The sequence below is a fragment of the Zosterops lateralis genome (assembly GCF_965231275.1).
Source record: "Zosterops lateralis genome assembly, chromosome: 4".
Classification (NCBI taxonomy): domain Eukaryota; kingdom Metazoa; phylum Chordata; class Aves; order Passeriformes; family Zosteropidae; genus Zosterops; species Zosterops lateralis.
In genome coordinates, this window is record NC_139765.1 from 9,840,057 (window position 1) to 9,866,973 (window position 26,917).

General features: G+C 39.1%; 1 long non-coding RNA gene across 1 annotated transcript; it reads right to left on the reverse strand.

Moving 5' to 3' along the window:
* Window positions 1–1,342: 1,342 nt before the first annotated feature.
* LOC310908110 lies at window positions 1,343–26,917 on the reverse strand. Its single transcript, XR_014589781.1, has 3 exons — window positions 26,848–26,917; window positions 2,288–2,388; window positions 1,343–1,777 (listed from the first exon to the last, which is right to left on the reverse strand). It is a non-coding gene; the product is annotated as an uncharacterized lncRNA (long non-coding RNA).

Sequence of the window (26,917 nt, forward strand, 5' to 3'; positions counted from 1 at the left end):
AATAAACAGCTTGGATCTTTTGTCATCAGCAATGGCAAAGTGTGCTTAAAGTGCCCTTTTTGAAGGCAAGACAGTTTGGGCTTGTTTGGGCTCCATGATGGGCTTTTGATCAAATTCTGTAACCATTATGTGCAAAGTAAAACCATTAAAATTGTTGTTTTAGACTAACGCTAGAAGATTCCAGCTTTCACCTACATCCATTTATGATGTAATTTATCGAGGTGAAAGCCATCAAGGTGAAATTAATTTTAGAAAAAGTCTAATAAAGTTACCACCACATGTTTAACCGAGCTCAGACAGCCTGATGGCAATAAAATAAAATAAAAATGTGCCATGATTGAAAAGCTCTGCTATAATTTTAACAGCTCCAGAGTGGGGAAATCTGAGCTGCATCTCCCACAGCTGCAGGACCTCATCTCTGTTACACACATGACAAAGGAGCACAACTCCCACTGAATTTAACTGGGCTACAATTTCCATCTCTGTCTGTGGCAGGTCAGATTCCCAACTGGTGTAAATCAACCCATTCCATTAAAGTCCAGACATGCTGGACTGATTTACACCAGCGGAATTCTCAGTCTGACCTCTTGCCTGTCCTGCAGCATAAGTTGTATGACCAGCTCATATTGGCTCTTGGAAACCAGCTGCCTTTGTGCCTTTCAGCTTCTAGGCAATTGTGGGATCCCTCTGCCCATGGAGGCAGTGGAGCAACAGGTCTTGGAAGGGGAATAGAGAAGATTTGTGGCCCAGCTCTCTACTCAGACCCAAGAGAAGGCCCTGTTCTCCTATGGAGAGTGTAGGAGGTCCTCATCAAAGAGAAAAGACACTGCAAGACTAAACAAACAAACATATGACACCCTCCACTCTCTCTACAACTCTATTTTCTGGTATTCAGATAAACAAATGGCTGCAAGAAAAGTGAAGCCATCTTTGCCATTTACAGTTTGCAGCTCCATAAATACAGTGCAAGCCATTTGTAATGCATAAGCTGTTTTGGGTAATGAATCATTAATTGACAAAGTAAACACAGCATTATTATAAGTATGCTGGAAATGTTTTTGCTCATGTTCAGCGTCCTTTGGGAACTTCTTGTACTTTGCTCAAGATTGCATCTCAGGAGGATTTTTTCCCCCTTAAAAAATTTGGAAAAAACCAGTCATTTATTTTGAAAGCTGCACTTTATTGTGTAGCTGCTAGAAAGGAGAATGCTGTCCCTTTTCCTTCTTTCCTTTTTCTTTCATGTAAAGAGCAAACAGCAGCATTAGCATTAGAAATGCAACCACAATTAATTCCATCTCTCTGAGCATGAGTCACGGCCGTCGGCAACATTTGATGGGAGCTCACATCCCTTGACTTTCCACGGGGATGAAGGGGATGCTGAGAGGGCTGCACAGCCAATGTGAACACCCAAAGCCTGATATGTGACACTGGCTCCACTTTCAAGGCAGTCTTTTCTTGTTACTTGAAGGAGTTTTACACCTGAAAGACAGGTGTGTTCATCCCCAGCCACCTTTCGTGCTCTGTTACTGCAAAAGGAAGTTTACATGTGCAACAAATCAATTGTAAGAAAAAATATTCATGATGTGACCAATGTCTACATGGCCATACCCTACAGAGGGGGCCTTTTATTGGCCATGCTCATCCTGCTCATCCTGCTCTTCCTCCCACTGTCCCCAGTGTTTCTTTGGCTGTTACCCAAGGTGTGTGCTTGCAGACATATTGTGACACACTGAAGCATATCACGAGCTGCCTCTGCTCTTGACACAGCTTCTCTTTCCTGCCAAAAAAAAAGAAAAAAATCATCTTCTGAGCTACGACATTAAAGGTTATATAGGGAGGCAAGGAAAAACAGAAAGGAAATTAAGCCCAGCAGTCTTCCTCAGAGTGTGTCACACAATTTTAAGTGCTATTTTTTATCACAGGGGGTTGTTTAAGTGGAGGGCTGGAAGAAGAGAGAGGGGAGAGAAGGGAAGTAGGGTTTTGTTTTTTGTGAAAGTTGCCTAATCAATCTCTCTCTTTCAGCTTGCAGGACAACATTCCTCACAACAGTACTGCAGCATCCGGCTCGAAATGCAGGGGGAGTTCCCTTAAAACAAGAAGTCCTATAATTAGGTTTTAAAAATATAACACTTAGTAATATCTAAGTGCTAAAGAGGATTAGGGCTGAATTTTTTTTATGCAATGAAATAAAAAATATTTTCTGTAAAACAGATTTCCAATTTTATTCTGTTCGCTAGGATCTATCACTGCCATGAGGCCATGATATCAAAGTATCTCATCAACTTACCTTTAACAGGTATTTTCCTTGAGATTGTTGAATGGGGAATTATTTATTTCCCTTCAAAGTCAACACAAGCCAAGAAAGAGTTACTAGAATGCATTCTTTGCCTGCAAGAAAAAGAATTTATTTGAGATTACTTTTAGCACAGAATCGGTTGCAGTGGTTTGACTCCAAAAATAGGAGGTAGCTGCAGCTGACCTGCTTCTTCCCTCAGTTTGTCTCTGGACTAGAAAACCTGTAACCAGGAGCAGTAATACTTCATTCAATCCTTTTGAAGAGGTGCTGAGCACAGCACAGCTGTGCTGTGCTAAGGACTCACCCAAAAATGGCCTGAAAAGCACAGAGTGAAGGATGCACAAGCTCCATCATTCATATCCACCTGCTCAGAAGCACCTGCAGCCCTGCAGATGTTTGAGCAGAGCAGAAGTGATGGGCAAGAGGAATTCTGTGGATGTTCAGAAGCTTCTCTAAATCAGATGAAGTTGTGAAGACTGAATCTTTCTCATCCTGACTTTTAAAACAAGCCTGGGCTAAGATGCTCTACCCCTGCCTTATCACAGGAAAACTTTTAGACCTCAATCTGCAGAGTTTCTTAGAAGTTATAACATTTTATGATAGAAAGCACTCCTAGTGCACTGACCAAGGTGTACAGCAACTCACTAAAACAGAGAAGACATTATTGTGCTCCTTGTATGAAAACTGGGAGAGCCTGGAAGAGAGATGTGCAGACTCTGTTGCTTGGTCAGCTCAGAAAATAGAATTTCTACCCTGGAATCAGCATTCAGCACTTACAGGAACATAACAATGCACAACAATGACAAAGACACAAAGACATTCAAATTATTGTACAACAGTAAAAATAATTGTGGAAAGTACAAGACTGGTTAACATTTGGCAACAGTAAATTAATGTTACTGTTTTAATTATTTTCCTTTTCCGTTCATGAGTTTACTTCATAAAGCTGTTACTCTATTTTGATAGACAAAAATGTTCACAAATGCTCACGTTTGGCTAAAGCGACAGAACATTAAAAGTCTTTTCTCTTAAAAAAAGATGGGTTTATTCATCTAGCTATAAACCAGTATATTAGTTTAAAAATAACCTAGGAAACTATGTCTTTCTGAATTGTGATTTTGCCAACACAAAGAAATAGCTCATATATTTATCTATCATTACAGCCTGGTTATGGGAACTAGAAAAAGGAATGCAATGATAGGAACATTAACCTTTAATAATGGTTGAGCTATAAGCCATTCTTGTTCCAAGAGTCCAGTTGCACAATGGGCCTTTTTATGATAGTTTAAAATGTCTTTTCTGATAGCAGTGTTTATAGAATTAGCTTGAGATGACATCTTCTTTTCTATTTCTCAGGGCCCTAGCAAAGCAGGGAAAAGAATGCCTCTGCATAGGGAAAACTAGACAGAAGCAAGCTCCATGACTATCAGGGAAATGAGTTGCCCAGACATTTTGTCAAGATTTCCATTGAGCAAGTCAGAATTCCCTGTCACCTCCTGTCTAAACACAAACACTCATTGCAGAGTTTCCCCACTCCTTGGGGCAGAAAGGGGCTTATATATTTTTCTATCCCACTTCCCACTGCACTTTCTCCATTTGGTTCTTCATGAACCTTGCCCTTTACACCTTTTTTCTCACTTCCTTTCCTCACCCACTAAGAATTACATAGAAAGCTCTGATTAGCCAGCTTCATACCACATACACACTCTCTACATACTTTATACATGTTTTCACACGTGGCAATGTGAAGAACTCATTGTTGAAGTAACACTTCTTCATTTCCAAAAGGCTGAGTTGTAACCGCTTCAGGAGAAATAAAAAAACAACTTCTACTTATAGCAAAGGGAAATAAAGTAACTTGCACAAAGTTAAATAAAAAGAAAAGGTATCAGTTATGCCAATTAAAATAATCCTTTGCGTGTATGGTCATTTGCATTCAGGAAAGTAAAACAAACGAATTTGAAGACATGTAAATTTTTCACATTTAGGCAGGTTTCATGACTGTATTAACATATGAAGGCACATTTGAGATTAATTGGAAAAGTTTTCTTTTCCTTTTTTAATGTTTTTTGGTCATAGGATTTAGCTGGGAAAACCTGATGCGTTCAGAGTTAGACAGGACTCATCTATCTAGCAAATGAGTCAATACAATTAAATGATGGTTTTCAAATTAGCTATGCAATATTGCCTGCAAAAAAAAATCTTATTTTTAGTCCTGAGGACAGAGCTTCTTGAAGGTATGGATACCTACATTTGTGTTGGTTCAGAGCTGTGCTGCAGTTTTGAGTTAAATTCCCCAGTCATGGCCACTTGCTGGGTATTTGTTGGATTCACAAAGTTATTTCACCACACATGGGCTAAATTCCTTAGGAGGAAACTGAACATGGTTGCAGATGTGCACCAAATGTCCACACCAAGGATACAGGCCCTGGAGGAGGTTGGTCCTGTGAACAGCTTCAAATGGAGCTGAGTTGCTTCCTGCATAAAATTTTAAGATTTTTTTTCTTACAAATCAAAATTTTTATACAAAACAACACCAACATGCTGGAGAGTTTTTTTCCTCAGGATCAAGTCTCTAACAAAAGGGGGTTAATCATCTTGATTACAGTCATTGAGCTCTGTGGACTCGTGTTAATGACAATCATAAACTCCTACCTTACAAAATGGTGCTATACAAAATAAATTTGTTTTATATATAATACAGTAGCTAATATTCTAGGAACAATTTACTGTACTCAGGGTTGCTAATTTGGAGCATAGATAGCTGTTTGGGATAGATGTTTACAAAGCCAGAAAAAAAAACCCCACTATAACTTGGATTTTGTCATTAATTCTGTGACTTTTGTACTAGATATGTTAGCCAAGAAATGTCAAGCAGAAACGCAAATTCCTTTTAAATGTTACTGTGCTTTCACTGGTAATATCTCAAATAAATTGCATTTAGAAAAATAAATTATAAAATCATGTTCTACGTCAACACACCCCAAGGTCTCTTGTCCTCTTATTGGATTCAGCTGGCATGGCTTAGAATTTCTCACAGGAAGCCAGCTTTTGAAATAAACCACATCTCAAGTATTTTTTGATTTTTTGGCATCAAACATCATCTCTTTTGGGACTGTATCAAATTTTACCAGGGGACATTTGACTACCTACTAGTATTTTACCTAATTTGTCTACTAAGGTTCATTTGATCTGGATTGAACGTGTGTCCACACTCTTAACATGACTCTAAAAAAAATTCACATAGTTGCAAGTTTATAACCTGTCGAACAATTCACCAGAAAATCTGCCCAGCTGCCAAGAGGATTTCTGCCTGTCAACATTTTAAATTCATCCTAAGGTAAAAATACACTAAAATTATTAAGGATAGTAGCAATACACATTAACAGACAATGAAACATTACTATGATTCGAGTTTTTCCTTACTATGATTCGAGTTTTTCCTCCATGCAAATTTGTTTCAACAAATTTGAAAAAGAAAAACCTATCCACTTTAATATCATTCATGTTTCTTCTTGGGGGACACACTGATACAGAGCAGTCACCTAAGACTGTTTATATTTTGGTTTACGTTCGTTGCATTAAGAAAGCATCAAACTACACAAAATAAGCAAACTATACATCAGAATCTTTCTGCTGGTGGGTTGTTTTTGGCCACAGCTATGCTTAAATTATTCTGAAAGAGAAGAAAATCTGCTGTGTTTTTCAGCTGGGGGTTATTTGCTGTGGCAGCAATACTTTTTGAGCATAGCCATGATCTATTTTGTGTGATTTATATTTGTATTTCTCAGTGGTTTCATAACTCATTAATGGAACAATATGGGATCTCTCTAGAGTACAAAATTATAGCTATAATTCATATGTGTAGACATTAAATCCAAATGATTAGCTATTTGAAGTGTTTAAGAAAATGGTAGGTCTCAGGATCAAGGTCTTTGGGTTTATTATTGTATTTAACCTTAACAAACTCAGTCCTTCCAGGATGCTTCATGGTCCTGACCAGAACAGTTGTGGTGGTCATCAGCACCATGAAGTCTTAGACAAGCTGAAGATCTTGCATCATTTATTCCCCCCTATCTGTACCATTCCAGTCCATATTTTCAAGTATAAATTTTGGCCCCTGCTGACTCAACTCACAAGGAATAATACATCTCTTAAGTACAAAATGAGACATTAAATAGCTCAAGAACCCTCTTTTTGTTGGCTCCTATATTCATCTTTTTGTGATGGCAGGACTTTTTCAGTGGAATATGTCCTGCTGTGGAATATATTACCTAATGATCTTTTTCTCCCTGCGTTCATCATAGGGTGCAGAGATTGATGACATTCATAATCATGTTGAGGTCTGTTAGTAGTAGCAAATCTGGAAATTAATTTGGAGGTATGTGATTCTTTTCTAACTAGATGAGACAAAAAAAATTCAGCTGCTGGAAATCTGCATTTAAATATTTCAGACAAAGTACAGTGTTGATTTTAAGGGTTGAAAGAACAGTTGCAATCAGCAAAAAATGTTCATAATAGGTCACAAGGTATGTTTTGCTAAACCATAATATGGGTTTGACAAAGTGTTTAACAGTGTCTTGTATTTAATCACACTTTTTATCATTATGCAGAACAGTTGTATTCAAAGACATTGGAAATCACACTGCAACTTGAATGCTAGATCAAGTTATCATTTAAGGTATTCTGACTGTGAAATCAGACTTGCTCTTAGCTTTGAGAACATTTAATTGGACTAATTTTGAAATACATCAGTCTCTTTTCACTGCTATGGCAAGGAAAAGCTGTGCTGAGAGAAAGTAACCCACTCCCAAGCACAAATAAACAACCAAACTGAGCTCCTCCTCACATGGATGTAAATAAATGATGTTATGGTATTACAAGGTGCTCTTGTGTGAGCCAGGAAAAGCCTGAAATAGTAAAGAGAGCCATACCATCCATTACACCAGCAGCCAGGCAAATGGAAACTTCCTGGTGCTAAATCTTCCTGCAGTGAAACTCTAAAAGCCAGCCCAGTCTCACAACCAGTGCCAGTCCTGGTGACAGCTGCTTGGACAAGGCTCCTGTTGTCCTGCTCAAGTCAAAGTCAGCTTTGTAAATTTGATGTATAATGTATTGAGCTGGACTGCTGGTTCCCATCCCCTCAGAGCACTACCTCATCCCATATCCTGTGACACAGACTCACCTTTCCTAGAGGGCTGTTTCCAAAGTTAATTGTTGAGGTTTTTTTCGTGGGAAGAACAGACATATTATCCGTCTGATGACCTGAGGTGAAGCAGGCAGAAAACGTGGTTTTAATCAGCTAAAATATATTTCTGTTTTGTTTGCAGTAAATTTGCTTCTCCCAATTTGATCTCAAAGCTTCAGGCAAATAAAATAATTAGATTATTTTATATATAAAATTATATATTTTTCTCATTTAAACAGCATCAGAAAAGATTTTTGACTGCCTTTGAGATCTTGTTCCTCACAGGTCCAAGGATGATTATATTGGTTTATGCCTTACATTATGGGAGATAAAAATAGAGACAGAAAAGGAGCAATGGCCAAGCAAACCCAAACTTGTAAATCTATGTCCACAGACTTTAAAAGTGCAAGGGGAAAAAATGGTCTTTGGCTCTGAGCCAAGTTAAAACACTGTAATACAACTTTTTGTGAAGCTTTCTGATGTGTCCAAAATAAAATTTTAAAAAGCAGGGCATATTTTAAAGCTTCATGAGGCAAAATGATAGCTGTGTCTTAGGTGATACCAAAAGGCTTTGATGTGCGGTTTCAATGTATTGGTCACTACAACTACAGACTGAGTAAGATAGAAAGCTTAGCAGGATTGCATCACCACAGACAGGATAAATTTAGGTACCATATGCACCTGCCAGATTAATCCAAGATCTCTGAAATCCATGAGTTTGGCATGATTCCATCTTGATATTTGCATCATGATGCTCATCCAGAAAACCAGTTGAAAGAATGTTGCCCTGGACAGTGCAGGTTGCACAATGCTTGTGGCAGGAGGATGGATGGCTGTTTCCACACCAGGTAAAAAACCCCTTGATCTCTTCCAGGCTCTTCTATGTGGCTCCACTGATATTATAATATGTGCCAAGAGAATGCTTGAAACTGAAGTTTCTGCACTTGCTGTCTGCAGGCTCCCACAATAATAACACCCAGGACGCCCTCAGATATTTGCTCACTTGATCACCTGCTGCTAAGGAAGCAGCAAGCACTCTTCCTCATCAGTCCTTCTCCAGAACACTCCTAAGTTTAATGGAAAAAACCCCAAAACTGTTTGGGTTTTACAGCTGCCCATAAAAATTTCAGATGCAGAGCATCAAGCTTTTGTATCCCCTCATCCAATGTATAGAGCAAAGTCACTTGCAGAACTGAAGTCTAGGTCCACGTGTATCTCACCTACCAACCAAACAACACAAAGTTCAAGAATGTTTGGACTCTGGGTCTTTGCATGGTACATTCTCGGAAAAAGCAGCCATTGCTCACCATTACGGAAATGTAAATTTCATCAGATAAAATGGTTTTCCCATTCAACACACAGAAAAGGCCTGAAGGAACAAAACAAAAGCTTAATAAAGAGCATAAAGAAAACTAACAGGAATTCCTCTAGGCTGAATGTTAGAATACAGCCAAAACTATTGAAATGCCCGGAACCCAGGCAGCGCCCAACTAGTTCACAAGTTCATTCAGGGTAGGGAAAGGGGGAAATGTGCTCAGATGCTTCTGTCGGTTTGAAGAATATCTGTGGGGTTTTGACAAACAAGATGAATGTTCTCATTCAAATCCACCACCAGTTACTTAACTTACTTCCCCCAAATGTCTGGACTTCAGCTGCCTGAAAGACTGAAATATTTTGTCCCACAAGCATTTCTGGTTTACTGATTTACTTGTATTGTGTCCTGACCCCTTCTCAAAGAACAATTCCTGTTTTGAGCATCCACATCTATATGCAAATCAGGCTGTCAAAACATGTTTTCTTCAGAGCCCTTTCCATCAGGTACTTCTCCATGTCACTAGGCTGATTTATTTTATTTTTAGGGTTGTTGGTCCTCTTTGGGGAAGTTCTGAGCTGTGGGCTTTGCTGAATAGCAATACTCAATACTCAATAGCAATATCAAATTTCACTAAACAATCTCTCCTCTTTGATTTTAGCTGTTAAATGTATAAGACATCTAAAAAGAACCTTAATGTTTTCCATTAACGTGTGATTCACTGTCTTTTACTGATGCAAAGACAATTGAATATAGAAAAGAACAGAAAGAATTATAGAGAAAGTTTCAGAAAGAAACAATAAATGACGTCTCATTGTAAGATCAAACTCCTAACTTTTTAGGGATATAAAATACCAACATTCTAACCTAGCAGCACTAACACATGATTCTGAAAAATGGCAATTCATGTTCATTTTGCAATGCATCCTTCTCTTAGCAAGGACTGCTCTGCATGGCTCTCGATTCAAGGCTCATCTTCAAGTAGCAGTCACATCCCAGACCAGTGAATTCACTTAGGAAGACAGACTGACAGAACAAGTTATACCATTAATCCACAACACACTTTTGCAGACAGCATTACCAAGCCAAGGATGGGACAGAAAACAGGCTCCCTGGCTTAACTTAGCCATGAAGTTGGGCTTGGCACAGAAAATCCTCTGTTTTTAATCTCCACAGAGGAAAGCCGACACCATCTTTCACATGGGCTCAGTGTTGTGAGAGTTCTCTTTTTATAAAATGCCCAGAGTCACTTCAGGGTTGGTGCTAAATAAAGCAGGCAGCAAAAATGTAAACTACTGGCTGATGTTTTGTTTTGCTCCATATAGCCACCAGGAAAAGTGAAATGTTTCAGGATCCCCAGAGTACAAGTGGAAAATAGTCGGCACTATAGCTCTGTCTTATTTTGGCTGTGCAATAAAATGAAACATTAACCATTCTCAGAGTGCACATCATCACTCCTCAGCCAGTAGCTGTGTGACCTAGCATCAATGTCATCTCTGAACTCATTACGATGTTCTGAATTTTCCAGGGAACTGAGAGAGCAGGAAAAGCTCGGCTGACGTACCACTCTGTTCACTGAGAAAAGCCACTAGCTGAACTCATTTGCTGCAATTCCTGTCTACACTTTAGAAATATTACATTCTAGCTTTGATTGTAAAGAGAAAGTGTGTGAGAGATAAGAAATTCCCTCCCTTTCCCTATCACGTATTAACTGCAGCAAACCAGAAGCTCCAGTGGCTGTTATGAATGCCATGCAGCTTCCAAATCTTCCAGTTCCAGTGGTCTCCTTGCACTCTGGGTTCATTACTTCAAGTTTCCTCTCCGACAAACAGAGTCAAAATCTCCTCTCATTCCCAGTGACATTACTCTGCAGCTACTTCATAGATCTCTGTGACATTCTGACAAGCTCCTACCGTGTTGACCAAGAAGAGAAAGCTCCCTCCTGTAAATGATGTGAAACCATAATTCACAGAGAAACAGAGCATTAATTCCAGGTTCTGCTGAGGTCAATGGGAGTTCTGTCACTGGTTTCAACAAAAACAGGATTTGGTCCCCATGTAGTGAGTAAGCCCAGTGAAGTCAGTATATATCCATTTGGCAGGAGAACAAACCAGCCTCTGCTTTCAGCTACTGCTACACAAATCCTTTTATTTCAATGTTATCACACACTCCCTAATTCATTCTCAGGAGGTCTCCTACACAATATTTTTAGAAGGCAATGCTTAGTGGTACCTTATGCTCATGACTGGGACACATTAATACTTTCATCCATTTCAACATTGGATTCACCTACTGTATTTTATATGAGGAAGGAAAAATAATTTTTACTACCCATCCTCTCCTTTCCTCTTTTCAGATGAAAGCGCTTGCAAACCAAAATGGAAACAGTAATGTATTTAACATACTTCTGTGCTGTATCAGTCAAGGCAATGCTGTCAGCAGAGCAATGTGAGATCTTTATGCTGACTGATATGTGAAAACTAAGAGAGCTTTAATGGTATTATGCTAATAATTAAGCAGGTTTTAGGTAGAAAAATATATTATCCACAAAGAGTCATTTATTGGAGAAATTGACTCTCTTGATCAAAACTCCCAAAATTGCTAGTTTTATGTTCCCTTCAATGAACCCAGAAATTCATCTGGGCTCTGAAGTTTAACATAATTAACTATTCTGATAAAGCAGCATTATGCAACTGTGCTGAGAAAAAATATATTAATGGGTAAAATCATTTGGCTAAAAGTGCTCAATTAGTCACTAATTGATTATATTGTTTCTCTAGAACAACTCTTGTTTTATTTGACAGCTGATCTTCTCCTGAAAGGAAATGAACCTTGAAGGAACACTGCAAATTTAATTGTTCCATTTAGTGACTCCTGGCAAAATCCTAGTGGCAAATTGTTAATATCACTGAGTTCTCAGTCTTAAGAGGTACCCACAGCACAGCTTTAAATCTGTTAGCTACACAAATATTTATTTGAACATGTTGCAAACTTAAGGGTAGTAGATAAACAAAACACTTTTTTTCCTTTGTGTTCTATTGGTGCCAGCAATTACACTGTGATCTGCATCATGGCCCTGAGACCAGGATCAGCATGATGAGTGCCCCCTCCTTAACATCATGTGCAACACTTGATGTATTTATTTTAAAGAAAGAGACTGATTTCTATAGTGAGGGCAAAATGGGTAGAATGTGAAGTGGAAAACTGAGTCATCTAGTGCATTCAAGAACTGGTTCAATCTACTCTGTGAAAAAATTTGAGTAAGATTATGTAAAAAACTGTCTTGATTCTCTATTCCATTTTTTTTTCTTAACCTTTTTTTTTGAATTTCAGAATTTAAATACACTAATGTCTCTAAGGGAAATGCAGAGAGACTGTTTTACAAAGAGTTTAAAGTTATTCTTGTAGAACCTCAGTTTACTAATATCCATCATTATATGTTCTGAATCTCACCAGGCTCAAGACACAAGTCCTGATTTATGTTCAAGTACTTCATACAAGCATATTGACTTCTATTCTCTGTATGCCATAGTGGACATAGAATGCAAAGATGTAATGCTAAGTAAGCTCAATTCCAGGTATAAGAAGGTATTCACATATTGAAAATGTCTAGAAGGTTTTGGTCTTTTCAATAATGGTAAATATTCTCCCACTGTTAATATTTATATATTAATTATATTAATATTTCAACTTTGTAAATATTCATTAATATATATTATTATATAAATAATAATTTAATGGCATCTGTTAAATTATTAATATTAATAAGTTTATTGATATTGATAAGATTTTTTTATGAAATAGGATTTAAACTTTATTTGAAGTCCCTTAATGAAGGTAACATAAGTTGCATATGCATTCAGTCCAAGTTTATCAGAGTCCATGTCTTTATGTGTTGAAGGGGAATTCTGAGGAGAAAAAACATTGGAATGCTAGAAAGCAACTGAAATTATTAGATCAATATGCTGTCAAAGCTGAATCTGTCAAAACAACCCCAGTTCACTGCATGCTACAGTAACTCTGTGGACAAAGGGACAAACTTTGTCGTTTAGTGCTTTTCTGAGAAAAAAAATGCTGTGTTTGATGATGATTAATACCTACCATATATTTGGCAGACTAATCTTGATCGTTTTTCCTCCAGCAGCTCACAATCATCTCCCTCAGGGGTGTGTATGTCAGCACATTACCTAATGATAATCTGATAGCTGAATCTGCTGTTAAATAAAATCTGTAACATGACAAAGTGCCCACTTTTTGTATGTTTATGCATCTGTAAGTGTTACAGGGGGCAGATCTCCAAGTAAGTTCAGAAAAAAAGAAGAGTAAAAGAATAAAATGGACACAGAGCAGTGAATAATGGAATTAAACAACGTGGGAGATTTGTCCTCATAAGCTGGTCCTTCCAAGAAACAGAGGGGGAAAGGGTTGGAGATCAGTGAGGACATCGGAAAATTCAACTTCTAAATGGTCTTGGATGCTTCTCAAGGGAAATAAGGAGCTGCAGATAGATGTGAGGACAAATGGCCACAAATCTACAGGACTTTTTTCCCCCATCAGGAAATGATGGAATATTATTTTTGGGCACCAGGCCAGAACAGCTCTTACCCCAGCTAGTTCTAATCAGCTGAGGTGCAGGGTTGGGAATGTAAACACAGAGATGTCAGAAAAATTAAAGAAAATCAGTACAATAGGCAACTGCAAGTCAGTCCTTTTCCTGAATATCCAGGAATCAACAAGGGAAGATGGTCTACTGGACCCCACACTTACCAAAAAGGAAGAGCTTGGTCAGGAGTGGGAAGATTTGGATCAACCTTGTTGCAGTGACCATAGGATGGTGGAGTTCAAGATCCTGTAAGAAGGAAACAAGTTACAGTGCAAAAAGCAGGACTTCAGATGAGCACACAATTTTCCTCCAGGATCTGCCTGAGAGAATCCCATGGCAGACAGTCCTGGGGAGAAGGAAGACCTGGGACTAGCACCTCCAAGCCTTGGTCTGTCCTGACAAGAGAACAACCAAACATGAGCCTGCATGGATGAACATGATTCTGATGATTTCAACATGAAAATAAAGCATGCAAGATGTAGAAGCAGTGATTCAGATGGAATAAAGAAACTGTTTGAGTGTGATATATACCAAAATACCAAGCTGAACAAGAGACAGCAATGTGCCCTTTCAGCAAAAAAAGCCAACAATACCCTAATTACATCAGCTAGAGTGTTGCCAACAAGATGGAGAGAAGTGGTCCTTCCCCTCCATTGAGGAGTGGTGAGGCCACTGTACCCAGTTCTGGCCTTATTGGCACAAGAGAGACACACTGAGTTCATCAAACTCCATGAAAAAATTGGAGCATCTGTCATGCAAAAAGGATGAGATAACTGGAACTGTTCAGTCTGGAAAAAAAATAATGTCTCGGGAGAAGACTGCAAATATGGGAACATCTTACCCCATGGAAGACAACAAAGAAGACTGGTCTGACTCTCTCACACACAAAATTCCATTTAAATATAAGTTTAAAAGATTTTTGCTGTAAGATCAATCATTCACTCGTTGCCCAGAGAGGTTGTTGAGTCTCATTCCTTGAAGACACTAAACTCTACTGGAGACAGTCCTGAGCAACATCCTGTAGCTGACCTTATCTTGAACAGAGAGGGTGGACTGGATGATCTCCAGAAGTGCCTTCCAACCTGAACTGTTCTGTGATTCTGTGAATGTTTTTCTGTTCTGTGATTCTGCTGCAGCAAACATTTAAATTTTTTTTTCAAGTTTTGAATCCCTATTTACACAGGGTACTGCAAAAGAAATAGAAGTACAGAGAAAATAAGCAGCAAATTATGCAGTAACCTATTTATCTTTAAATAAAAACCAGAATGGATTTATATTTAATAATGAAATTAAGCAGCACCACTCTCTGAAGCAAATTTGGGTGACACAATAAAAACGAAGAACAACAATCTAGGGTATTCAAAATCTGTCAAATCAAGAAATTTTAAATGCAATTTCTGGAGACTGATCTAGAAGATTCTGAAGATGAACCATGTCTTGTACAAACAGCTCAAAGGGGGAGAGATTAGAAGAGAATGAGGCATCTCCAGTTGCACAGAGAGTTCATGCTCAGGGGACAGCTTGCAGATCCAAATGAATCTCAGTATGAAGGAGAGAAGCCAAGCTGTTGGAAGAGTGATGCACATCCTCTGGCACAAGAAACACTCCACGGAAAGCACTTGCTTCTCATGTTGCCTGATGAGAATGGACAATCAGAGCATCACTCAGCGCTCTGGAAACAGCCCCACAGCACTAATCATCACCAGGAAAATCCAAGCTCTTGTCACCATCCACAAAGGCAGTGGGGAGAGCTTGCAGAAAGATTTTTTATGTAGCTAAACAAAACGTGGCCTGACGCAGCATTAATCAACCACTGAATGTCATCACCAAGGGAAAGAATAAAACCCAAAAAGAAAGTGAGTTTCTTTGATTGTTTGGTTTGAGGGTATTTCTTTCTTCTTCCTTTTCAGTAGTTGTGGAGTAATTTTTCATACAACATCAGTTTGTCTGACATTTTGCTTTCAAAGCATTGGGAAAAGACTTTTTTTTTTTCTATTCAGCTGCAATAATCCAGATCCTCCTGACAAAAACATTGAACCAAAACAAAATTGCAACTAGAAGAGAAACTCTTTTTGATCTCCTTCCAAAGCACAACTCTTCAGATAAAATCTTAGTTCTCTATACCATATTCACCAGAATTATATGAAGTGCAGCTAGATACTGTTTGCTTATAGCTTGTTATTTGTTATAAGCAATAGAATTTGGCAATTTTAAGTTTTATGCTACATAATGTTCATATAATTTGGCAATTATAAGTTTAATATTTGGAAAAGTATTTTTAAAATGCATTTTAGAAGATATTGCTTTCAGAAACAAAAAGGTACTGATCCACCTACCTATAAAATCTAATATTAGAAAAGGCTTGGACAGTTTGAAGTTGTTTCTTTGTCCTGAAATGGCTTGGGAAGCTAAAAAGCACAAAAGCATTTCTTTAAAACAAACCCAAATATGTTAAAGCTTCTAACAGAAACGTAGAGTGCCTCATACTGGGGTAGGTCCAAGTGGACAGGATATTTGTCCAGATGGGAAATTCTCCCATTTGAGGTTAAAGCACAAATGTCATTAAAAAAATTGACTATGCCACAGTACTTTGGTGTTTCTTCCTCTTTCCAAAACTGAGAGATAGGAATAAAAACAAATGGGTTACTGTCAAATAAATTATTTGAACTTTTTGGTATCTCCTGGATGGTTTTTCCCTGGAGTCTTCTTAAAAAAAGAATTGCTTTGACTATTGGTTATCTATTTGTAAGAGCAGGTAAACTACAGAGGGGGGGAAAAGAGTGAAAAACTATGTATGTTCTATTATTTTAGAAGCTATTCTAACATATTCATCACTGTGGTATTTGTCTGGACTAGGAAAAGGAAAAAAAGAAAAATACAAATACCAGCAGAGACCTCAATGATGGGAAAGAAGGCAGTGGTAGAACTCCTAATGAAAATAAGTGTTGCAGAATGGGTGGTTTAACCCATCTTCCATTACAATTCATGGAAAATTCTATGGCAAAATCTTTTAGTTTCTACTTAAAACCTTAAGTACTGAACAATGCCTTTCACACAGTTATTCTTGTTTGCTTATTTATGCTTTTCAAAGCACCTAGCCCTAAGAATTTGCAAAGGTAGGCATGAGAACAGATTTGGTTGTTAAACCATTACTGGATTTAGACACCGAGAAAAATGTTTGGAATTTATTTTTCTTAAAATATCAAGTTCTGTGTTTCAGTGTGCAACAGACATTTATTCTTTCTCAGCTGCTGTAAATTCTCTGAATGAAACATGCAGTTTATTCAGACAACCTTATACAACAATGTCTTTCTTCAGAGAATCTCAGACTCCCTTAAAAACCTGACTTCTCTGTGAGTTAAACATTGGATTCATTTACCAAGCAGTGAATACATGAACAATAAGGTGTGACAAGCCATTTTTCAGCATCCTGGTAAGTTTTGCAAATGAAGAATAATCTTGTCCAGAACATGACAAGAGAATCAGATAAAATATCATTATTTTTGTGAAACACCTTGACGTTTTCCTGGCGTTCAAGGTGGGGGTTTTGCTGCAGAATAAGACTCAACTCTGATTACAGCCTAGTGCAGAGCCAGGGAAATCATCCAACTGAGCTTTGAGAGCTCTCATTAATCTCACCTGATCCCAAAAAGCTCAAACTGGACACTCATGCAAAAGTTTCAGAACAGTGGTTTTCTCTCTGCCTCACTGTGCAGAGATTTAAACATTTCCATATCGAATTATACCAGCTTTACAGGTCTCCCAATGTAACTTGGAGCAGTGTTTGTGCCGGCAAAAATCAAGTAATATTTTCTAAAGTGCAATATCAAAAAAACCTCCAGTGAGCCTCCACTGACACTGTGAATGAGTACTTTTGAGGACAGAAAACCATTAGACTGGAAATAAACATCAAAATCAAATTTAAGAAGCAATTATTTGTATTTTGATATGAAATCAAGTGCAGGAGAATTTGTGTAAATACAAACCCCAAACAAATCCCTCAGCTCCATCTAGAGAGCTTTTTCCAGGTGATTAACCCAGCAATACTCTTTCCACTTCCATAAAAAGGCTTAAACTGATGAATACATGGGACTGATTCAGGAACTAGAGGACCTGGACAGGCCATAGGACACAAAAGCTTCCTGAGATTTCCACACTGGAAAGAGAAGGGACTGATAATACAACACATTAACAGCTGCTGCCCTGGAGGAGGGAGGTCCTGGCTCCTGGATCTCAGAACCAGCATGCAAAGAAAAGGAAGATTGTTGCTTCCTCTCCAGATAGCATCTGCTCTTCCCCAAGAGATGGAGGCAGTGAAGTTTTGCTGCCCAACAGCCTCTCCCTCAGATAAGCTTTCTTAAAGAAAATGGCAATTTGTCTTCAAAAGCAGAGGGCTTAGACTGCAACAATTTCTTCTCATGCCTTCCTGAATCAGCTCTTGGGCTGAACTATTTCATGGCACGTTGCTGTGAGATTTGTGGAAAGCAAAGAGAGCCTTGCTGAATGTCTCCTTCCCCTGCAACTTAAGCCAAAAGGGAGTACAGAGCTAATTATTAATTGTGTGATGTGTTGAAAACACATTTTTAAACCTCTTCCACAAGTACCATTTGGGAACTTACAAGAACAAAAAAAAAAAAACCACCAAAATCCTCTGCTTTCCCACAGCAGGTCATACTTTAGGTGAAGGGGAGTTTCCAAGGCTCTGAGTGAGTCAGACAAACAGTGAGGGACTTTGAGACTCTGCATGTGCCTCATACCCGCTGTGTTTCTTTTCCCTACAGAAAAGGATGCCTGTATTTTCACAGGCTGACAGATTCTAAGGAGTACGAGGGAAGGGAAAGGCACAGCAGTTTATCTCCCAAAATCTTGTGCTTTCCCAGTATTCAGGAGAGAGTTACGAGCACTGCGCTGATTCACTGTAGTTTTTTATGCGCAGTCTTGATTAGAGGCATCAACACTGAGCAAAATGAATATGTTATTTATCAGAAAACCTTATTCTTCCTGTTACATGCACTCAGAGAACAGCAGCACGACCATTAAACCTTCCCCTGAACACATGCACTGGATCCACAGCAGGAGATGGATTTGTGCCCTTAAAAAACAAGTTACCTTCGTTATCTTAGCTTGACTACCCCACAGCATTATGAATGACCTTAATTACACAGCTCTCTTTACACAGGGGCTCATGAATATGAAACACTCTGATTAAAGTAGCTCTGAAGTTCCATGCACATTCATCTCTGCAGGTAAAGCTCCATCTGAGTTAATGGACTTGCAACAGGGCTCGGCTCTGCCTGCTGTGCCAGAGCACTGCCTCACATAATGCACACAGCCAACAATTAGATGATGAAGTGATGAGGTAAAGAGCAGATTTATCTTTCTGGGGTGAAGCAGGGTCATGTTATAGCTACAAAGAGGTAGCTGGAGGGACAGCAGTGACACTGGAACAAAATAACCCTGCTTGCACTGAGACTGGAGTCCCAGCTACTCTTTTATTCTGTGTTTTCTTCTTAAGCAGCTCCGTGATTATTCTGCACATCTTGCACAGACCAGCCCTGACATTCCCTGTCTCAGAGTGGAGCATGCCAGGATCCCATCCAGCATATTGGGGGGGGAATGGATGGGATGGGGAAATTTGGGGGGAAACTGTGAACTTTTTTGGGGAAAAAAGGAATTTTTAAGGGGAAAAGAGGAAACTGGAGGGGAACTGGAATTTTTGGGGAAAGAACCGGGAATTTTTTTGAGGGAAAAGGGAACTTTTGGTGAAAAAACTGGGAATCTGTGGGGGGGAAGAGAAATTTTGGGGGGGGAAACTGGAAATTTTTGGGGAAACCAGGAACTTTTGGGGGGAAAAGAGGGAATTTTGGGGGAAAAAAACTGGGAACATTGTGGGGAAAATCTGGGGATTTTTTTGGGCTAAAGGGAAACTTTGAGGAAAAAAAACTGGGAATTTTGTGGGAGAAAAGAGAGAGATTTGGGGGCAAAACTGGGAAATTTTGGGGGTAGAAAAGAGAGAATTTGGGGGTGGGAAAGAGGGAATTTTTGAGGAGGAGCACTGGGAATTTTAGGGAAAAAACTGTGAATTTTGGGGGAAAAACCTGGGCATTTTGGGGCGGAAACCAAGAATATGATGGATGTGCATGAGGACTCCTCCAGGCTGTGAGTCACAGGCTGCTCCTGGCAACATCTGCTGCCTCCACTGTCCCAGAACAACCCCTCTGGCTGATGGTATTGTGCCTGCCCTGCCCAATGCTGCAGCAAGTGAGAAAGGGCAGAGAGGATGTGGCAGATCACCACCTGTGGCTGAAAGGTAATGTTTTTAACATGGAAATAATTAATCTCTTAAGAGGTGACAAGTATAAGAGCTGTCCTTCTGTCAGCAAAGTTCCAGGGAGCAGCTGTGGTGGGACAATCCAGGATTTGATGTGAGCTACAGACAACTAAGGAGCAATAAAGGAAGGCAGAAGTTCAGGCTGTCATTTTTGGTGGCAGCAGCTTCGCAGTGAGCAAGAGTCAGAATGATCTTGGTCACAGCAACCAAGCCAGGGCCATAAACTCTCCCACAGAACAACAGAAATGGCCTTGCTGGGTATGGGAAGAAGCAAACCTAACAAGGAACACAATATTCTGTTACTGAGTGACAGAGAGAGCAAAGGCAGATGTCTGAGGATCAAGTGTTAGATCTTCCAGCAAATCTGGCAAGTTTGTTAAATGGATTGTTATGACTCTTGATTTTGGCAGCCAATTTTATCTGATTTTTATAGTAAGCCAGAGACCTCCCAAGCACAAAAAGCTGAGCAAGAGATCAAATATGAAATTATTTTTTCCCCCAAACTAAGCTTCAACACCAATCAGTTTTATATGTCCTACTTTCAAGTGGCAAAAAAATTTTAACGCACCAGAAATAAGGGATCCAACAGCAAGCTCAGCTCTGGGTACTGAAATGGGGAGTTTCTTATGTGAAAAAGAAACCCCTGGGCACTGTGAATTGGGAAGCCTTCTCATCTAAAAGAAACTTCTTCAATTGTCATTTCTATGGAAGAATTATATTACAGTACTCTTCATTTATGTTATTGATAACAGCTACTTAACACTCTCAAAATGGAAAATGAATTGAGTTATGATTCTCTATGTCCTAATGAGGAAATACAGAGATATATATTTGTCATGTACTCGAAAAGCAGATGACCTGAAAGAGAAGAATTCTCATCTTTCTCTTCATGGTATGTGCATGGCTTTTAAACTCTGGGAAAGTGATGAACCATATCTAAAAAAAAATAAATGTTATTAAAGTGGACACCAAATCTTTGGTAATAAAATCTGTCTCTGGGAAGAGCAGAGAAACTTGTTATGAATTATTGTGTCCCTGCTTCTTTAGCATTATGCATCATGTGATTTGTGTTCTAATTCCACCAAAAGTTTTATCTGTTTGTATAAAAGGGATGGGGAGAAAAGAGTATTAACACATGCCTCAAAAATCTGAAAGTGCCATGCCCAATAAATCCCAGCATTTCTGAAATTGATTACCATTGTTCCAAACATGTCCCCATTCTCCTTTCTGTAATGAGAAATTTACTTTGACTTGGTATGTCCAGAGCTGAGCAAGTGCCCTGGGGACACGTACAACTTTCCTACTTATTTATTTATATTTTAACACCAAGAAAAAGTTAATAATCTTTTGACAGAACAATGACCTGTCATAACATTGCTGGGAAGGGCTCAGCTTCAGGCCTCATGACAGGATTATATTTTTACTGGCCCTGGAATCAATTGTTTACTTTTGAAGGGAAGAAAGTAAAACCTGTTTCCAAAGGTTAAAAAACAACAAAATAAAACTGAATAAAACCTAATATGATATGAACAGGCTTAGAGCACCCAAAACTCCCTGACACTGTCCTGCTGTTCTGAACAGTGCCAAAGAGGGGATGGAGAAAGGTGCATTTCTATTTTACTACCAGCTCATAGGGCTGGGCACTGTGCCACATTCATCACAGGTGCTGATCCAAGGAGCAACCCCCCATCATCCTGGAAAAGTCTAGAAACATTTCCCATGGGGAAATCCTCAAATACTACACTCTCAAGGAGAATACAGCTGCCACCAGAGCAAGAGGAGACATGTAAGAGAGACAAAGAGAAGGGCAAGAGACTGTGAGAAGAGAAAGGGAACACAGAGTTTGGATGCTAGCTCACAATCTGTCCAGATGCTCAGAACTGACAGTCAACTGGGAGCTGCAGCAAGTTTCCCACAGAAAGTGAATAAATCAGCTCCAGCACTCAAACAACTCATCCTTCCTCCTCCCAGAACTCCTTCACAGTTGTCATGTTTCCATGTTCCCTTTGCTTCACCAGCCTGACTTTCCTCTTCCATCTAATCTGGTGCCAGACTCTTCCCCATGTCTCCCTATCTGCTGGTGTGAGTGAGTATCTTGTATCCATCTCCTGACTTATCCTTCAGCCTCTCTCTGTCTCACTGCTGTGCTCAGAGCTCGAGACATCTCTCACAAATGCAGAACACGAAACAGAAACTTGAGCTCTGTGGAGGCCTGTTTGTTTTGGCTGTCGCTGTAGTTTTTATTAATAAATGCCTCCTGGTAGACTAGACTCCATTTATCATGACATATGTTATCTAGCTTATGTTCTTATACAGTATTTATTACAAAATTTAAGTTGAGCACGAAACTATTCCTCTCTCTTCCCAGGCAGTGAGAAGGTTGGTTATGTTATTTTAATGAATTTGCTTGTCTTATGTTATTATTGAGAAGACTTGGTTAAGGAAGTGATCCTTGTGGTTCATTTTGAAAATGTGAATTTTGTGGTTGCTGTGGTCCTTTCCCATAGGAGAAGGATTTCTAATCCATCTGCACATTAATAATTCCCCAACTTCTTTTTTGCTGAGATCTCCCTGTTGTGAATTTTTCCCAGACCTCCTAAGCTACTTCCCTTTCCAGCCTTGCCTATCTGATTGGTTGCATGCTTGTTTTCACACACCATATGCTGTAATCAAGAGAGTTTTTAGATTACCCCAGCCAAAAAAGAGGAAGCATCCATTTCCATAGCTTGCCAGCACCTCCTTCAATATTGCAACTGACCCCTAACTCTTGAGAAATCCTGTTTAGGATTACAGTGAAGCCTTGGGAGAAAACACTCATCTAATCTAATTTGAGGGCACAAAAAACTCAGACTAGCTTCAGAAAGAGGAGCCAAATATTGTGGTAGGTTTCCAAATGCAGCTTCTGCTTCTAAATAAAACAGAAGTGCATTTCTTAGATGCAGTCTGACATCTCACACGGGTTGTATCAAGCAGATTTGTGAATTGGTCAGTACAAAGCCCAAATTTCTGCACAGTTTTACCTCTACTGGCTAATACTCATCAGAAGTACAAACACACCTTATGATTACCTAAGGATAAAAAGAAGTGAAGCGGGAATGCAAATTTTATAGTCTCAGAAAGTCCTGAATTTATAGAATGGCAAGGCCTAGATTAATTAGAGTGGGCAAAATTTATAGATTTTACATATAGAGTGTAAGGCAACTTTTCTTAACATGAAGCTTTGCTTTTTTCCCATCTAAAGAGTGCTTTAGCAAAAGTATTGTGCAAAATATTGTCTTGAGTAAGTTCTATTGTGCTGAGCCAGCTTGATAATTTTAATGTTTACTGTCTCGCTCCACAGGTCCTTACATTCACAGTGATTTATACAAAGTGTTCTGGTTTGTATCTCTCACAAACTGTTTCAATACTGCGCTAGGCAAACAGAATGTCATCAGATTTCCAGTCCTTCCTGGGTAATTTTCCCCAGTTATGTAAATGTTTATCTTAATTCGACTTCTTCCTTTGCACTTTTAAAAATGTTTTTGCTCCTTCCCCGTGCTGAGGCAGTGTGATAACCACGATGCAGAATTGAGACAAAAGAATACCAGGGCTGGATGCCAAGGAGCAAGGCTGCAAGTACCCAGCCAACTGCACAGTCTTGGATTGCCAGTTCTCCAAGAAAGCATAAAAGCAGGGTAGGGAATCCTGTTTGAGCATTATTACCCAAAAACTTCCATATGCACCTATTAGAAAGTGTCAGTGAGGTATTTCAGCAGCCCTGGTGTTTATGTAGTAAAACTGCTTGCTCCTGTAAACGTGGTCACAGGTGTGCCAGTGCCAAAAATGTACATGGCAGCAGAAGTTTTGATCAAGACTTGACTCCCCTGGTTGTTTTTCCCACCATGTAACCTGTGTTGTATTTGGCAAACCATCTTCTGGGGAAAGGGAGCTGCATGTAAAGTGCTGGCATAAGTTAATTAATAGAAAACAGCTCATGTCAACAATGTTTACATTTCTCATGCTTTCTCTATTTAACCACTTGAACTGAACTATACAAAAAGCACTTTAGAATCTACTGCATGTATAAAAAAAATCAGTACTCTTTGAAAAAGTTTAAGTTTGTCAGTGTCGTTGATAGGTTGAGGATCCTTTCCGCAGCCAAAAAGTGAATCTAAATCAGTAGAGGACATTGAAACTTGAGTACAAGCTTCCTTCCAGACAAGCCCTGCTTTCTTTCCAGCTCCTAAAAAAATATAAGATGGGACCAGATAAGTACAGGAATCCACAGATTTCAGTGGGCGGAATTCTAGAGATAACCATCTCGTTTCAGCAAACTTTGAAAATAAACACGAAATAAACAATTCATCTTGTTAGAGGTTGACACATTCGTTTTTCTGCTTGGAAAATCAAAATTCTACTTGCTCCTACTCCAAGTGATCCTTGAATTCATCCCTGTGTTTGGGTACCCATCTGCTGCCAGCTTCAAACTCGATCAGCGAAATGCACTTAGCTAAATGGGCTTTAGTAGCACAGATAAATTCCTCCTTAATTGTTCACACTTTCTATTCTAAGTCTCTAAATATGGATATGTAAGCCAGAAGCCTTCTCTGATTTGGTAGGATTTGATGTTTGATTTTTTTTCTTCAAAGAGGCAAAACATGAACTTACCTCTTCTATGACTTTATAAGGAACATAAAGAAAAAGGACCAATTCCTAAGCTGAGCTTCTACACAGTTCAGATGTTTTAATTTAATTTTGTGAATACCCAAACCTTCTTAATCATCCCAGCTTTAGAGCAGGTACCATAGCACTTAGTGGTGTCTCATCAAGCAGTGCTGTATTTACTGTGGGGTCTGGAATCAGGGACTCTCTGTGCACGACTTGTGCTGATGCAAAGCAAATGAACTGCTCAGCCTGGATGAACCTGACATCCCCATGGTTTAGTTCACACAGAGGTAAACCAGAAATAACAACAGCCAAGCAGAGCCAAATTAGACAGCAAAGCTTTCTAGACCAGAACAACACACACATCCCAAGGTGGAAGGCAGCACAAGGTGCCACATCCCTTACTGAGCTACACCCAGACCAGTGGGTGCTTCTCCAAGACCAGTGCCCTCAGAAATGAAGTCATGCACAGAAAAAAGCAACCATAAACCATATTTAGAGAGGGCACTTCCCTCTGCAGTTTTCCTGCACACCCTGCCACTCTCAAGCAGTCCTGTAGTCCCAGTGGATTCACTGTTTACTTTGTCTCCTACTCGTAACATAGAAAATGGGAAATGAGCTATGGAGTTGACCTTCCCAGGTAAAATGGTGGCTGAAGCAGAAGCCAAAGGTTGTTTATTACCTCCTCCACGAGGTCAAGAAAACATTTTCTGAAAATGCAGGGCTGAAGTAAACCTGTATTTTGTTCCCCCCAGCTGCAAGCTGACTGCCATCCTTCTGTCATAAAACAGGCTTTGGCCAAGAGAGGAATGGCAAGAAGAGCTGGCAAGGTCAAGGACAGAGAGACAGAAGGAAACAGACTTAATTTCACACCAGGTCATTTCCAAAAATTGTATAAACAGTAAAGAAAATATAAATAATATTCTCACTAAGTATGATATGGAACTCTTTTGGACCATCTCTTAGAAGGGAAAATATCCAAGACATCTTTAGGTCTGAGCTGAGCAAATCCATTGAAAGTTAATGGGACTCATTTTCCTACAGACCTTGGGCAGTTAAGAAAAGAAAAAAAAAAAAAAAAAAAAAAAAAAAAAAAAAAAAAAAAGGATGTTTTCTACCTGTTGCCAAAAGGAATCAGCTGCTGCTAAAAGACTAAAAATACAGAAAAAATTAACATAGTTTACAATCTCAGCCTGACTGCTTCTTCTCCTGCACCTGGCTCAGTCCCTTCTAGGGACAGTAGATTTTAATTCTTCCTGTTTCACCCAGAACCATGTTGATCTCTGGTGTTCCATGGGATGAAGGTGGGTTAGCAGTGCTTGAAATGAGCAGAGCCAACATCTGGGACTGCCAGCTGAACTTGCTTTTCCTTTCTTCCCACAGAAGCATTTTCAATATTTCTGGCACATGCAAGGAAGTTTCTAAGCAAGGGGATCAAGCCTTCTGATTCAGGTTAAACCTCCTGGTTCAGGTTAAAAGGTTACTGTCTCCTCAAAGGCAAGGTGCATTTGCAATGGTTTACACACGAAAGAAAAATTGCTGTGTTTTGCCTGGGTTTACATCCGCAAAAAGTATAGGTGGAACATCATCCTGAGAATGCATTTTTTTGCCCAGGATACCAATTTCTAGATCAAGCATACCTTGGATTATTCTCTGTAGGAGTGGACCAAACAGAATTTTTCCCTCAAATATTCCAGCAGTGCAGAATAGAAAGGATGCTTGAGGAAACACTCATTCATTGATGCAGTTAGTTGAAAATAGATGAAAAAAACAGGTAGAACACCACCTCTAGTTTTTCACTATTGATTTCACAAAACAAAAGCAAAACCAGCACCAGCATCTCTCTTTCACAAAAGCAAAATTGAGTTATTCATAACAACTCCTTAAGCTCAAATGCAGTGTGACATTCCAAAAAGTCCAACTTTGTTTAGGGTTCAACGGGATGAGATAGAAAGCAGAAATGCTTATTTAGACCCTACTACCTCTTCTTCCACCCTTGATCAAGTGGCTTGACTTCAGGGAATGTTTTAAGGACAAGGACTTTATGTCTTGAATTGAGCGACTTGATTCTTTCTGTGTTCTTTCATTGAAACTGCTTCTAAGTGGCTTATCTGAAACTGTTGTTCTTTCATGCATTAAAAGGGAAGGCAGTACAAATAAACTAAAACCAAAATGAAATAGCTTATTACAAGTTTGAACTTAACTTGATTTCCAAACATCAGGTTTTAGAAGTGAAATGCAATAATTTTTTGCTCACGGTTTGTTTTTAAAAAGAGCCTTGTGCTTTCCTTCATTAAAAAAAAAAAGTCCTAATCACTTCATATGCAAAATGCTTTTGACTGGGTAGTTCTTTTTACCTCCAGTTTTAGAAAAAATAGTGATCTCAAATGGATTTTAGCCTAACAGTGGGGAGCACAAAACTCTGGCTAGATAAATGATAGGAAAAGGTATCAAACTTACAAAATTCTTTTACCTCTGCCCAGCTTAAAATAAATCCTTCGCCTCTGGACTCCCCACGGTTCTCAGTCCTATTTAAAAACAGC